At 40.6% G+C, this 15268-nt stretch overlaps 1 long non-coding RNA gene and 1 other non-coding gene across 2 annotated transcripts in view; one reads left to right on the plus strand and one right to left on the minus strand.

The window, feature by feature from the left end:
- LOC129644018 (uncharacterized) overlaps nt 1-15268 on the minus strand; it is a 165015-nt gene that overhangs the window by 56920 nt on the left and 92827 nt on the right. The gene's annotated exons all lie outside the window — the stretch shown is intronic.
- On the plus strand, nt 14569-14640 carry TRNAC-ACA (transfer RNA cysteine (anticodon ACA)). Its single transcript has one exon. It is a non-coding gene; the product is annotated as a tRNA-Cys (tRNA).

Genomic DNA, 15268 nt, shown 5'->3' on the forward strand with positions numbered 1-15268 from the left:
ATACCAATCGGACCAGTTTTATTGGATTGGGCTTCCCAGATGAAGGTGGTTTAGCGGTTTAGTCACTAAGTTGTGTTCGATTCTTGCGACCCCATGGACTGCAGCCTGCTAGGCTCCTCTGTCCATGAGATTTTCTAGGCAAAAATAGGGGAGTGGGTTGCCATTTCCCTGGTGGTGCTAGTGGTAAAGAACCTGCCTGCCAATGGAGACATAAGAGACATGGCTTCGATCCCTAGATCAGGAAGATCTTCTAGAGGAGGGCATGGCAACCTACTCCAGTATTGTTGCCTGGAGAATCCCATGGAAGAACCTGGCAGGTTACAGGCCATAGGGTCACAGAGTCAAACACAACTTAAGTGACTTAGCATGCATGTATGTGCATATTGGATTAGGGTCTGGCCTAATGATCCCATTTTAACTTAATTACTTCTTTAAAGGCCCTCTCTGCAAATAGAGTCACATTCTGAGGTACAGTTTCACGTGAATTTTGAGCAGACGCAGTTCAGCCCACAATACTCTTAAATGTTGACTTCTTCAATCACAAAATGTGTGGGTTGGTTAAAGTATCACTAAAGACTGCCCAAGGTCTGAAGAATTAAAATTACTTTGAGAAGATGACCATTGTCTTTTCTGAATAAATATTGTGACTCTCAGTATCCTTGGTTGCAAGCATCATAAAATGACCCTGGAAAACTTCAGATAAAGAGAATTTTTGATAAACTGTAGGGGAGTCAGAGAGTAAGGGGAGGCCAAAGACTTTGGCTAAGAAACAGGAGAGACCCTGGGAGCTGTGAAGAGCAAGGCAACAATACTGTTCCAATTTCCTTGCAAATAGGCAGGGAGGGGATGTCTGGAACCTGGAGTGTCCACTGGGGGAGGCTGGCACCAACTCCCACCAAGTCCATACACAAAGAAGAGGTCGGGGGGTGGGGTGTGGTTTGAAGATGTCAGGAGACTCCTGAAAGGGCAGAGAGGAGTTACAGCAAGATGGTGTGATGGTATAGACCATTCCCTCCCCCATAAGCTGACATGTAACCACTAAGTACATCTTATGATGTTTAACTAACACTACATTAAATATGATTGGGAAAGCTGATGAAACAATAAAGCAGTCTCCTGACATTGTTAATGGCTCTCAACAATCACATTTTGACAATAAATTTTTGAAATAAAATTCAAACTGACCTCGATGAGGCAGCAGTGAGCAGTGGCATGAAGCGAGATCTTGATTCCTTGCCCAGGAATTGAACCTGGGTAGCCTGGATGAAAACTATGAATCCAAGCCACCAGACCAGCAAGCACTAGAGGCTAAACACTTTTTCCCTGCATCTTTGCCCCCAGTGAAAAACGCATTTATCACAGAGGCCGAAACTGTAAATGCAGGTACAAACTTTATTATTAGAGACGTAGCACAACAGCAAGTGGGAGAGCACAGAGAGAGTTGGTTTGTTTAGTTGAGGTAGAAGCAAGACAGAGATGCACACCTGGAAAGAAAGGATGTAGTTCCCAGCCTAGTGAGGAGGAGTCCCATAAAGAGCCCATTAAGTCATTTATATAAGGCAGTTCTTCCGGGTCTTTTTCTGGTTTCTTTCCCCACACCTGACCTACCTTGGGACCCTCCCGTGAGAAGTGCATGCACCTCTCAACCAAGATGGATCTCGAAGTGAAGGCTTCTGGGGAGAGCAAGACTCATTATGGCCTGGCATTATCCCTTGACTTTTGGCTCAAAAGGAGGCTTTCTGCACATGTGTAGTGTCTCCCTTGTTCCAAAAGAGATTGGGAGGGAGATATCTTAATCTTCTACTCAAACAGGATTTTGCCCCCTCTTTGTCCTTGCCATGACCATTACTTTAAGGTGTTTACAAGAGACAAACACTGACTATTTACCTTGTTTCTGTTCTTACTGCCATTTCAGAGGGCAAACTGGAGGCTGATTGTAAATGCCTCAACTGGAGCCCACCTATCTCTTGTCCCAGGAAATGCAAACAGAAGGCTAGCTGTAAATGTCTAACCTGGAAACTATCTCCTACATCAAAATTAGAAGTTGAAATCACTACCTTAAAAAGCTGCACTATTTTTTTTCACTCAGAAGTCTAGACTTTAGTGATTTCATCCATCAAATGGGAATAAAGCTGCTCTTCCTGTGAAAAGCAAGATTTAGAAATGGATGAACTTGGGGCTTACACCTTACAGCTGTAAGCTTTATGATTACATATTGAAGATGTGATTGGTCTTTCCCCTGATCTTTCATCAGTTTCCTGCTATTGATCTTCCACTGGTTCTTTTTGGAAAACTTAATTCTCCCAAGGGAGAGACACTGCTCATTAGAAATTGATGTCTTTTATTGATTTCCATAATCACAATTTCCATTTCAAATATTCTCTAATGATTCTGCTATTCATCTTTTTTCACTAGGCTTTCTGGAAATTATTTGTTATCTATATTTTATTGAAATGTAGTAATTGCTCTTAATAATTACACTTAATAATCTCTTCATTTATAGATTTTGTTACATTTTCTCTTTTCCTCAGCTCTACTCTGAAATAGGAAGTGTTCAGGTTTTTCTGTAATTTTAAAATATATTCTATTTTTGGTCCAAACACTAGATACATAGCAAAATTGTTATTATAGTCTAGCTATTCAAAACTTCTCTTTAGCTGTGAAACTTTATTTTGGATATCATAAGAACCTCAAGTTTTTATTGAGCTCACTGTTTTTCTTATTTTGTTTTTAAATATTTTGAAACTTCTTTATACTGGTTCATACTCTGCTTAATTTTAGTCAAATAAACAATCTCTACAACCCTGATTGCAGTGTATTTGGCTTTTCCTTTCCATCCCCACAAGGAATTCACATACTTGAATCCTCATCCATCCAACAAACATTCAATGAACAGCTTGTGTGCGTGCTCAGTTGCTCAGTCATGTCTGACTCTTTGCAGCACTACAGACTGCAGCCAGCCAGGCTCCTTCAACCATGGGATTTCCCAGGCAATAATACTGGAGTCTAACTCAGAGAATCTAACTCAGGGTCTCCAGCATCTCCGACATTAGCGGAGGGATTCTTTACCACTGAGCCATGTGGGAAGCCCTTCAGTGAACAGCTACTACATGTCAATTACTGTTCTAGACATAAAGTTGGCGCTAATACTAATCTTCCTTCATAAATATAATTGTACTATTTCTGTCTCACTTATATTTTATCTATCAATCAAAATTTTGGTAGTGAAAACAAAATGCCACCTTGCTTTGTTTTTATTTTATGCATAATAATAACAGAGACTCTTTTTTATCCATTCACTTCTTGCAAATGCACATTGAGCAATAGGGAATTTTTTAAAATCAAGAGATCATTAAAGTATCTGTATGAAAGGGATCTCATAGAGGCTTCTAAGTTTTTAAACTAGTCATAAAGATATATACATAGTACTCCAGTTGTTTAAAACAGCCAGACTGCTGTTTTTTTTTTTTCTGCACAAAGATATTGAACACATCCAAATTTATAGCTTTTTAAAATTTCAACATCACTGAATGGGAGCAATGAACCAGATTTGATAACATAAGAAACCGAAAATTGGAGTGACCTTATAGGTGACATTTGCAATCATACCAATCCAACATCTCACTTACTTCTGTATTTTGCTGAAAGTACACAATTTCACAAAGATATATAGTTGAAAAAACAATCTTTATTTGCCACTTTACCTCATACTCTAAGAATATTTTTCAATTTGTTCTCATCTAGACCCCAGGAACAGGAGATGATTGGTTGTTTTTATCTCAGAGTTAAATCCCCAGACAATATCTGCCATCTGCTCACATTCCCCTTTACCAAAACGAAAGTTAGACAAGAAGCTTACAAACCCTTCACATAAAATCTGTAGAAGATATTATCATGGCTTGGCATGCCACCGACTCCTTCATGGTTGCACAACTACTGCTGGGCTCTGGTGGGAGCATGTGCAGAGCAGATGTATCCGCGCCTAGGCTAACATTTAATTGGACTTGGCACCCATGTGCTGTAGCAGTGTACTCATGCATACGCTTTTATTTGAAAGAGCAAGCTCAGGCCTGAATTTTTAAAGAGGAAAAGAAAACAAGTCTTCCTCATCTATGCACATTTGCAAAAAGTTCAAGTGTATAGACTTACAGACTATAGGTCCCTTTTCCAAGGACTACTCCCCAACATGAATAGTATAAACAGTATGAAGAGGCAAAAAGATAGGACACTGAAAGATGAATGGCCCAGGTTGGTAGGTACCCAATATGCCTAGATCAGTGGAGAAATAACTCCAGAAAGAATGAAGAGACAGAGCCAAAGAAAAACAACACCCAATTGTGGGTGTGACTGGTGATGGAAGTAAGCTCCAATGATGTAAAGAGCAATATTGTATAGGAACATGGAATGTCATGTCCATGAGTCAAGGCAAATTGGAAGTGGTTAAACAGGAGATGGCAAGAATGAATATCAACATTTTAGGAATCAGCTAACTAAAATGGACTGGAATGGGTGAATTTAACTCAGATGACCATTGTATCTACTACTGTGGGCAGGAATCCCTTAGAAAAAATGGAGTAGCCATCATAGTCAATGAAAGAGTCCAAAATGCACTACTTGGATGCAATCTCAAAAATGACAGAATGATCTCTGTTCGTTTCCAAGGTAAACCATTCAATATCACAGTAATCCAAGTCTATGCCCCAACCAGTAACGCTGAAGAAACTGAAGTTGAATGGTTCTATGAAAACCTACAAGATCTTCTACAACTAACACCCCCAAAAGATGCCCTTTTCATGACAGGGGACTGGAATGCAAAAGTAGGAAATCAAGAAATACCTGGAGTAACAGGCAAATTTGGCCTTGGAGTACAGAATAAAGCATGGCAAAGGCTAATAGAAATTTGCCAAGAGAAGGCACTTGTCATAGCAAACACCCTCGTCCAACAACACAGGAGAAGACTCTACACATGGACATCACCAGATGGTCAACACCAAAATCAGATTGATTATATTCTTTGCAGCCAAAGATGGAGAAGCTCTATATAGTCAGCAAAAACAAGACCAGGAGCTGACTGTGGCTCAGACCATGAACTCCTTATTGCCAAGTTCAGACTTAAATTGAAGAAAGTAGGGAAAACCACTAGACCATTCAGTTATGACCTGAATCAAACCCTCATGATTATAAAGTGGAAGTGACAAATAGATTTAAGGGATTAGATCTGATAGACAGAGTGCCTGAAAAACTATGTATGGGGATTTGTGACACTGTACAGGAGACAGGAATCAAGACCATCCCCAAGGAAAAGAAAGGCAAGATGTTTGTCTGAGGAGGCCTTACAAATAGCTATGAATAGAAGAGAAGTAAAAAGCAAAGGAGAAAAGGAAAGATATACCCATTTGAATGCAGAGTTCCAAAGAAAAGCAAGGAGAGATAAGAAAGCCTTCCTCAGGGATCAATGAAAAGAAATAGAGGACGACAATACAATGGGAAAGACCAGAAATCTCTTCAAGAAAATTAGAAACACCAAGGGAACATTTCATGCAAAGATGGGCTCGATAAAGGACAGAAATGGTATGGACCTAACAGAAGCAGAAGATATGAAGAAGAGGTAGCAAGAATACACAGAACTATACAAAAAAAGATCTCCACAACCCAGATAATCACGATGGTGTGACCACTCACCTCGAGCCAGACATCCTAGAATGTGAAGTCAAGTGGGCCTTAGGAAGCATCACTATGAACAAAGCTAGTGGAGGTGATGGAATTCCAGTTGAGCTATTTCAAATCCTAAAAGATGATGTTGTAAAAGTGCTGCACTCATTATACCAGCAAATTTGGAAAACTCAGCAGTGGCCATGGGACTGGGATAGTTCAGTTTTCATTCCAATCCCAAAGAAAGACAATGCTAAAAATTGTTCACACTACCACACAATTGCACTCATCTCACACACTAATAAAGTAATGTTCAAAATTCTCCAAACCTGGCTTCAACAGTATGTGAACCATGAACATCCAGATGTTTGAGCTGGATTTAGAAAAGGCAGAGGAACGAGAGATCAAATTGTCAACATCTGTTGGATCATCGAAAAAGCAAGAGAGTTCCAAAAAAATATCTATTTCTGCTTTATTGACTATGCCAAAGCCTTTGACTGTGTGGATCACAACAAACTATAGAAAATTCTGAAAGAGATGGGAACACCAGACCACCTGACCTGCCTCTTGAGAAACCTGTATGCAGGTCAGGAAGCAACAGTTAGAACTGGACATGGAACAACAGACTGGTTCCAAATAGGAAAAGGAGCACGTCAAGGCTGTATATTGTCACCCTGCATATTTAACTTATACGGAGATACATCATGAGAAACGCTGGGCTGGATGAAGCACAAGCTAGAATCAAGATTGCCGGGAGAAACAACAATAACCTCAGATATGCAGATAATACCACCCTTATGGCAGAAAGTGAAGAAGAACTAAAGAGCCTCTTGATGAGAGTGAAAGAGGAGAGTGAAAAAGTTGGCTTAAAACTCAACATTCATAAAACTAAGATTATGGCCTCTGGTCCCATCACTTCATGGCAAATAGATGGGGCAACAGTGACAGACTGTATTTTCTTGGTCTCCAAAATCACTGTAGATGGTGACTGCAGCCATGTAATTAAAAGACACTTACTCCTTGGAAGAAAAGTTATGACCAACCTAGACAGCTTATTAAAAAGCAGAGACATTTGCTTTTTTTGACATTTGCCAACAAAGGTCCCTCAAGTGAAGGCTATGGTTTTTCCAGTAGTCATGTATGGATGTGAGAGTTGGAATAAAAAGAAAGCTGAGCACCAAAGAATTGATGCTTTTGAGCTGTGGTGTTGGAGAAGACTCTTGAGAATCCCTTGGACTGCAAAGAGATTCAACCAGTCCATCATAAAGGAAATTAGTCCTGACTATTCATTCAAAGGACTGATGCTAAAGCTGAAACTCCAACACTTTGGCCACCTGATGCAAAGAACTGACTCATTTGAAAAGACTGTGATGCTGGGAAAGATTGAAGGTAGGAGAAGAAGGGAATGACAGAGGACAAGATGGTTGGATGGCATCATCGACTCAATGGACATGAGTTTGAGGAAACTCCGGGAGTTGGCAATGGACAGGGAGTCCTGGCATGCTACAGTCCATGGGGTCGCAAAGAGTCAGACACGACTGAGCAACTAAACTGAACCAACCCTCCATCAAGTTCACCTCTAACTATTTAATGGGTTAACTGTGTTTCAAGAGATGCAGTTCAAAAAGCCTACACCTTGTCCAACTATTAGTGTTTCTCTCTATGCACGAGACAGAGATTGAAGTCAAGCTAAGAATCTGATATACTTCCTTTCCATCATTGATATCCTTCTCTTAACCTTCACTCCACATCCTTTAAGTCCTAAGCAGCAGAATTTTATTTGTTTTCCATAGTGTCATTCAGATGTATCTACTCCATTAAGCTTTTCTTCCTCTCACAAACAAATCTTCCATCTCTGTCTTTGTCTCTCTCTTCTCTTCATCTCTCTCTGTCTCTCTGTCTGTTTGTCTCTGGAACCCTATAATATTAAAAAAATTTTTTTTTAATTGGAGGGCAATAGTTTTACAATATTGTGTTGGCTTCTGCCATACAACCACATGAATCAGCCACAAGTATACATATGTCCCCTCCCTCTTGAACCTCTCTGCCACCCCCATCCCTACCCCACCCCTCTAGGTTGTCACAAAGCACCACATTGATCTCCTTGTCATACAGCAACTTCCCATGAGCTATCTACTTTACATATGGGAATGTATATGTTTCAATGCTAAGCTCTCAATTTGTCCCACTCTTTCCTTCTCCTGCTGTGTCCAAAGTCTGTTCTCTATGTCCGCAACTCTACTCCTGCCCTGCAAATAAGTTCATCAACAGCATTTTTCTAGATTCCATATGCATGCATTGATATACAATATTTGTTTTTCTCTTTCTGGCTTACTTCACTCTGTATAATAGGCTCTAGATTCATCCACCTCACTAAAACTGACTCAAATGCATTCCTTTTTAAGGCTGGTTAAGGTCAGGAAGCAACAGTTAGAACTGGACATGGAACAACAGACTGGTTCCAAATAGGAAAAGGAGTACGTCAAGGCTGTATATTGTCACCCTGCTTATTTAACTTCTATGCCGAGTACATCATGAGAAATGCTGGACTGGAAGAAACACAAGCTGGAATCAAGATTTCCAGGAGAAATATCAATAACCTCAGATATGCAGATGATACCACCCTTATGGCAGAAAGTGAAGAGGAACGAAAAAGCCTCTTGATGAAAGTGAAAGCGGAGAGTAAAAAAGTTGGCTTAAAGCTCAACATTCAGAAAACGAAGATCATGGCATCCGGTCCCATCACTTCTTGGGAAATAAATGGGGAAACAGTGGAAACAGCATTAGACTTTATTTTTTTGGGCTGCAAAATCACTGCAGATGGTGACTGCAGCCATGAAATTAAAAGACGCTTACTCCTTGGAAGAAAAGTTATGACCAGCCTAGATAGCATATTCAAAAGCAGAGACATTACTTTGCCAGCAAAGGTTCGTCTAGTCAAGGCTATGGTTTTTCCCATGGTCATGTATGGATATGAGAGTTGGACTGTGAAGAAAGCTGAACGCCGAAGAATTGATGCTTTTGAACTGTGGTGTTGGAGAAGACTGTTGAGAGTCCCTTGGACTGCAAGGAGATCCAACCAGTCCATTCTGAAGGAGATCAGCCCTGGGATTTCTTTGGAAGGAATGATGCTAAAGGTGAAACTCCAGTACTTTGGCCACCTCATGTGAAGAGTTGACTCATTGGAAAAGACTCTGATGCTGGGAGGGATTGGGGGCAGGAGGAGAAGGGGACGACAGAGGATGAGATGGCTGGATGGCATCACTGACTTGATGGACGTGAGTCTCAGTGAACTCCGGGAGTTGCTGTTGGAGAGGGAGGCCTGGCGTGCTGCGATTCATGGGGTCTCAAAGAGTCGGACACGACTGAGCGACTGATCTGATCTGATCTGAATATTCCATTGTGTATACTTACCACAGCTTCTTCATTCATCCATTGATGGGCATCTATGTCACTTACATGTCCTAACTATTGTAAACAGTGTTGCAGTGAATTTGGGGGTGCATATGTATTTTTCAATTATGGTTTTCTCAGAGTATCAGAAAAGGCAATGGCAACCCACTCCAGTACTTTTGCCTGGAAAATCCCATGGATGGAGAAGCTTGGTAGGCTGCAGTCCATGGGGTCACTAAGAGTTGGGCACGACTGAGCGACTTCACTTTCACTTTCACTTTCATGCATTGGAGAAGGAGATGGCAACCCACTCCAGTATTCTTGCCTGGAGAATCCCAGGGACGGAGGAGCCTGGTAGGCTGCCGTCTATGGGGTCGCACAGAGTCGGACATGACTAAAGTGACTTAGCAGCAGCAGCAGCAGAGTATATACCCCCCCTACAGCACTTTAAATGCAGTTAACAAGTTTCTTTATTTGATTCTGTGTCTGAAAGCACAAACTTCTTGATCTCACTTTGTTATAACTCTTGCTATACCTAACAGCTGGCCTGACACATGTAGGTACTAATTAAATAATAAGTTCATTGAATTATTTACCCAAAGACAGGATCCTCACTAGGTCATTCACATTAAAATGGATTTCTGTGTGGCTTGATTTAATGAAAGTGTTTTCTGCAGTCCCTTTCATATTCTTAGCACTCTGCGTATTTCTTCCAATGCTTCCATATTGCAGGATCTGTTCAGCTGCTTTGATTCTCTTTCATCTAATTCTCTTTTAAGATATTACTGTTTAAGTTGGCAATTTTTATAGTAAAAGAGAATGTGCTATAGAGCAATAGAAAGATTTCAATAGTTTCTGATTTACCTGTGAGCTTTGACTGAGGGGTTGATGAAAGATGAAACAATGAAATAAGAGCTTTGTAAAATTAAAAAAAAAATCCATCTCTGATTGTGTTTGATAACACATTCTCTGTTAATTCTGTATATGTGTGCGTGTTTCATAATTCCCTCAAACTAACGCAGACAGTATATATCTCAATATGCCACTTTACCTTTTGTTGAAGTTTTGATTCGCTGCCATAAGATACTGAGATGGAATTTGGTATCAACAACTTTGGAAGGGAAGGGGAGAAAGCAGGATGGAGCAGAGGGAGAAGTCCCCATGGAAACCTCAGGATATGTCCCATCAGAAGTGACTCCATTGAGCTACAATGGCTGGGTCTTAGAGAAGGGGAAATATCATATGACATCCCTTATATGTGGAATCTAAAAAGAAATGATGCAAATGAACTTACTTACAAAGCAGAAAGAGACTCTCAGACTTAGAGAATGAACTAAGGGTTTCCAGGGGAAAGGATGAGGGGACGGGATAGTTAGGGAATTTGAGATGGACATGTACACACCACTGTATTTAAAATGGATAACCAACAACAACCTACTGTACAGCACATGAAGCTCTGCTCAGTGTTATGTGGCAGCCTGGATGGGAGCAGAGTTTGGGGGAGAATGGATACATGTATATGTGTGAGTCCTTTAGTTGTTCAGCAGAAACTATCACAACATTGTTAATTGGCTATACCCCAAAACAAAATAAAAGTTAAAAAGAATAAAATGGCAGAGTGTTTATACTCCACCTTGATCAATCATTGTCTGTGTCCTGCCTGGGGGAAAAAAAGAGTGCTTGAGCAAGTTGCCTCTCTGCAGATGCGTCAAACCCTGGGGAGCTGATAGCTGGAGGCAGTCTGCTGGGGTGAACTCATAGTTCATCTCTCTGTCTACACACCTCTTTAGAAAACCTCTTTTCTCCAAAACAGGACAGAGAATACTTTTTAACTTTTGAGATCAAAAAACAGAGACAAACAGCTAAATTCCATCAACCTTTCTACAGTCTTTCATTAATTAGCTAGACTTTGATTAATCAGCCCCATCCCTCTCTTGACAGACATTCAGTTCAGTTCAATTCAGTTCAGTCACTCAGTCGTGTCCGACTCATCGGACCCCCATGAATCACAGCACACCAGACCTCCCTGTCCATCACCAACTCCCAGAGTTCACTCAAACTCATGTCCATCGAGTCAGTGATGCCATCCAGCCATCTCATCCTCTGTCATCCCCTTCTCCTCCTGCCCCCAATCCGTCCCAGCATACGGGATTTTTCCAATGAGTCAATTCTTCGCAGGAAATGGCCAAAGTGCTGGAGTTTCAGCTTCGGCAATAGTCCTTCCAATGAACACCCAGGACTGATCTCCTTTAGGATGCACTGGTTGGATCTCCTTGCAGTCCAAGGGACTCTCAAGAGTCTTCTCCAACACCACAGTTCAAAAGCATCAATTCTTCGGTGCTCAGCTTTCTTCACAGTCCAACTCTCACATCCATACATGACCACTGAAAAAACCATAGCCTTGACTAGATGGACCTTTGTTGGCAAAGTAATGTCTCTGCTTTTGAACATGCTATCTAGGTTGGTCATAACTTTCATTCCAAGGAGTAAGCGTCTTTTAATTTCATGGCTGCAGTCACCATCTGCAGTGATTTGGAGCCCCCAAAAATAAAGTCTAATGCTGTTTCCACTGTTTCCCCATCTATCTGCCATGAAGTGATGGGACCGGATGCCATGATCTTCGTTTTCTGAATGTTGAGCTTTAAGCCAACATTTTCACTCTCCGCTTTCACTTTCATCAAGAGGCTTTTTAGTTCCTCTTCACTTTCTGCCATAAGGCTGGTATCATCTGCATATCTGAGGTTATTGATATTTCTCCCGGCAATCTTGATTCCAGCTTGTGCTTCATCCAGCCCAGCGTTTCTCACGATGTACTCTGCATAGAAGTTAAATAAGCAGGGTGAGAATATACAGCCTTGACCTACTCCTTTTCGTATTTGTAACCAGTCTGTTGTTCCATGTCCAGTTCTAAGTGTTGCTTCCTGACCTGCATATAGGTTTCTCAAGAGGCAGGTCAGGTGGTCTGGTATTCCCATCTCTTTCAGAATTTTCCACAGTTTGTTGTGGTCCACACAGTCAAAGGCTTTGGCATAGTCAATAAAGCAGAAATAGACGTTTTTCTGGAACTCTCTTGCTTTTTCTTGCCAGCAGAAGTTGGCAATTTGATCTCTTGTTCCTCCGCCTTTTAGAAACCAGCTGGAACATCTGGAAGGTCACGTTTCACATACTGCTGAAGCCTGGCTTGGAGAATTTTGAGCATTACTTTACTAGCATGTGAGATGAGTGCAATTGTGCGGTAGTTTGAGCATTCTTTGGCATTGCCTTACTTTGGGATTGGAATGGAAACTGACCTTTTCCAGTCCTGTAGCCACTGCTGAGTTTTCCAGATTTGCTGGCATATTGAGTATAGCACTTTCACAGCGTCATCTTTCAGGATTTGAAATAGCTCAACTGGAATTCCATCACCTCCACTAGCTTTGTTCGTAGTGATATTTTCTGAGGCCCACTTGACTTCACATTCTAGGATGTCTGGCTCTAGGTCAGCGATCACACCATCATGATTATCTGGTTTGTGAAGCTCTTCTTTGTACAGTTCTTCTGTGTATTCTTGCCACCTCTTCTTAATATCTTCTGCTTCTGTTAGATCCATACCATTTCTGTCCTTTATTGAGCCCATCTTTGCATGAAATGTTCCCTTGGTATCTCTAATTTTCTTGAAGGGATCTCTAGTCTTTCCCATTCTATTGTTTTCCTCTATTTCTTTGCACTGATCACTGAGGAAGGCTTTCTTATCTCTCCTTGTTATTCTCTGGAACTCTGCATTCAAATGGGTATATCTTTCCTTTTCTCCTTTGCTTTTCGCTTCTCTTCTTTTCACAGCTATTTGTAAGGCCTCCTCAGAGAGCCATTTTGCCTCTTTGCATTTCTTTTCCATGGGGATGGTCTTGATCCCTGTCTCGTGTACAATGTCACGAACCTTTGTCCATAGTTCATGAGGCATTCTGTCTGTCAGATCTAGTCCCTTAAATCTGTTTCTCACTTCCACTGTATAATCATAAGGGATTTGATTTAGATCATGCCTGAATGGTTAGTGGTTTTCCCTACTTTCTTCAATTTAAGTCTGAATTTGGCAATAAGAAGTTCACGATCTGAGCCACAGTCAGCTCTCAGTCTTGTTTTTGCTGACTGTATAGATCTTCTCCATCTTTGGCTGCAAAGAATATAATCAATCTGATTTTGGTGTTGACCATCTGGTGATGTCCATGTGTGGAGTCTTCTCTTGTGTTGTTTGAAGAGGGTGTTTGCTATGACCAGTGCATTTTCTTGGCAAAACTCTATTAGCCTTTGCCCTGCTTCATTCCGTATTCCAAGGCCAAATTTGTCTGTTCCTCCAGGTGTTTCTTGACTTCCTACTTTTGCATTCCAGTCCCCTATAATGAAAAAGACATCTTTTGGGGTGTTAGTTCTAAAAGATATTGTAGGTTTTCATAGAACCGTTCAACTTCAGCTTCTCCAGCGTTACTGGTTCGGGCATAAGCTTGGATTACTGTGATACTGAATGGTTTACCTTGGAAACGAACAGAGATCATTCTGTCATTTTTGAGATTGCATCCAAGTACTGCATTTCGGACTCTTTTGTTGACCATGATGGCTACTCCATTTCTTCTAAGGAATTCCTGCCCACAATAGTAGGTATAATGGTCATCTGAGTTAAATTCACCCATTCCAGTCCATTTTAGTTTGCTGATTCCTAGAATGTCGACGTTCACTCTTGTCATCTCCTGTTTGACCACTTTCAATTTGCCTTGATTCGTGGACTTGACATTCCAGGTTCCTATGCAATATTTCTCTTTACAGCATCAGACCTTGCTTCTATCACCAGTCACATCCACAACTGGGTATTGTTTTTGCTTTGGCTCCATCCCTTCATTCTTTCTGGAGTTATTTCTCCCCTGATCTCCAGTAGCATATTGGGCACCTACCAACCTAGGGAGTTCCCCTTTCAGTATCCTATCATTTTGCCTTTTCCCACTGTTCATGGCATTAGGGCATTTATTTCTCTACAATCTGAATGCTGCAATTTTACAATATTGATTAAATTTTGTCTTTACACAATGAATCCTGGCATCATACCACATTGGTTACATCAAAATTCCAAAAAGTATCAGATTTTCATAAGATTTTAGTATCTGGGATAAACAGAAATGACTAATTAGCTAGACCTCAAAAGAATTTGTTGAATTTCCTTGAGTGTATCAACTTTAGGACTTGGGGATTTGGATCATTTTTCTTTTAAATATGGCAGTCATGACCATATGATATAAATGACAAAATTTCAGATTATAAACTTCTTTAGTCAATTCACAAATCACTGTAACTTGTAACAAGCCAATCCCTAGTAACAAGGGATATATTTCCTGAGACCAATTATATTTGTATAATGTCAAGTGCAAAGGCCTAGATTTAAAAGTTCTGCAATATTTCAATAACACAAATATCTCAATAAACCTGCAATATTAACTGGTGGCTGGAAAATTCTGTTTCAAACTTCTCCTTTAACATTGCCTATACCAAATGAGGACTTCCCTAGTGGCTCAGATGGTAAAGCGTCTGCCTACAATGCGGGAGACCCAGGTTCAATCCCTGGGTTGGGAAGATCCTCTGGAGAAGGAAATGGCAACCCACTCCAGTACTCTTGCCTGGAAAATCCTATGGACAGAGGAGCGTGGTAGGCTACAGTCCATGGGGTCACAAAGAGTCAGACACGACTAAGCGACTTCACTTCATACCAAATGAATATTTCCCACTTACCCCCTTCCACCTTAACCTATATTTATTTAGAAGTTTTGAAATCTTAATGATAAACCTTTTACAAAGAAGTAATTTGGGGAGAAGGTATGTAACTTTCATAATAATAGTTTAATTACTCAAAGATCCGGGCTCTTCTTTTGTAATTTCCTGTGAAGTATTACTTTAAGACCTCTCAGTCATGAAAACTCTTTAACCTAGAATGAGGAGAAATGATTGAAGACATCTCTGGAGCAGTTTATGAAGGGCAATAGGAAGGAAATTCCCAAAGACTTTGTTGATAACCTTGGGTGTCTTGACTGTGTAACCTTTGCTTTGAAAGGAACCTGAAAACAAGTTAAAGATAAGATAGTGCCTGGTTATTTTTTCAGCCATGGATATTCCATTATTCTGAACTCTGCATCTCTTTTCTATCAACAGAAACTTTTAACATATTTTTAAGAAAAATCTTTGAAATATCTATTGAAAATGTGTG

Source organism: Bubalus kerabau, chromosome 2, assembly GCF_029407905.1.
Source record: "Bubalus kerabau isolate K-KA32 ecotype Philippines breed swamp buffalo chromosome 2, PCC_UOA_SB_1v2, whole genome shotgun sequence".
In the NCBI taxonomy this organism is placed as follows: Eukaryota; Metazoa; Chordata; class Mammalia; order Artiodactyla; family Bovidae; genus Bubalus; species Bubalus kerabau.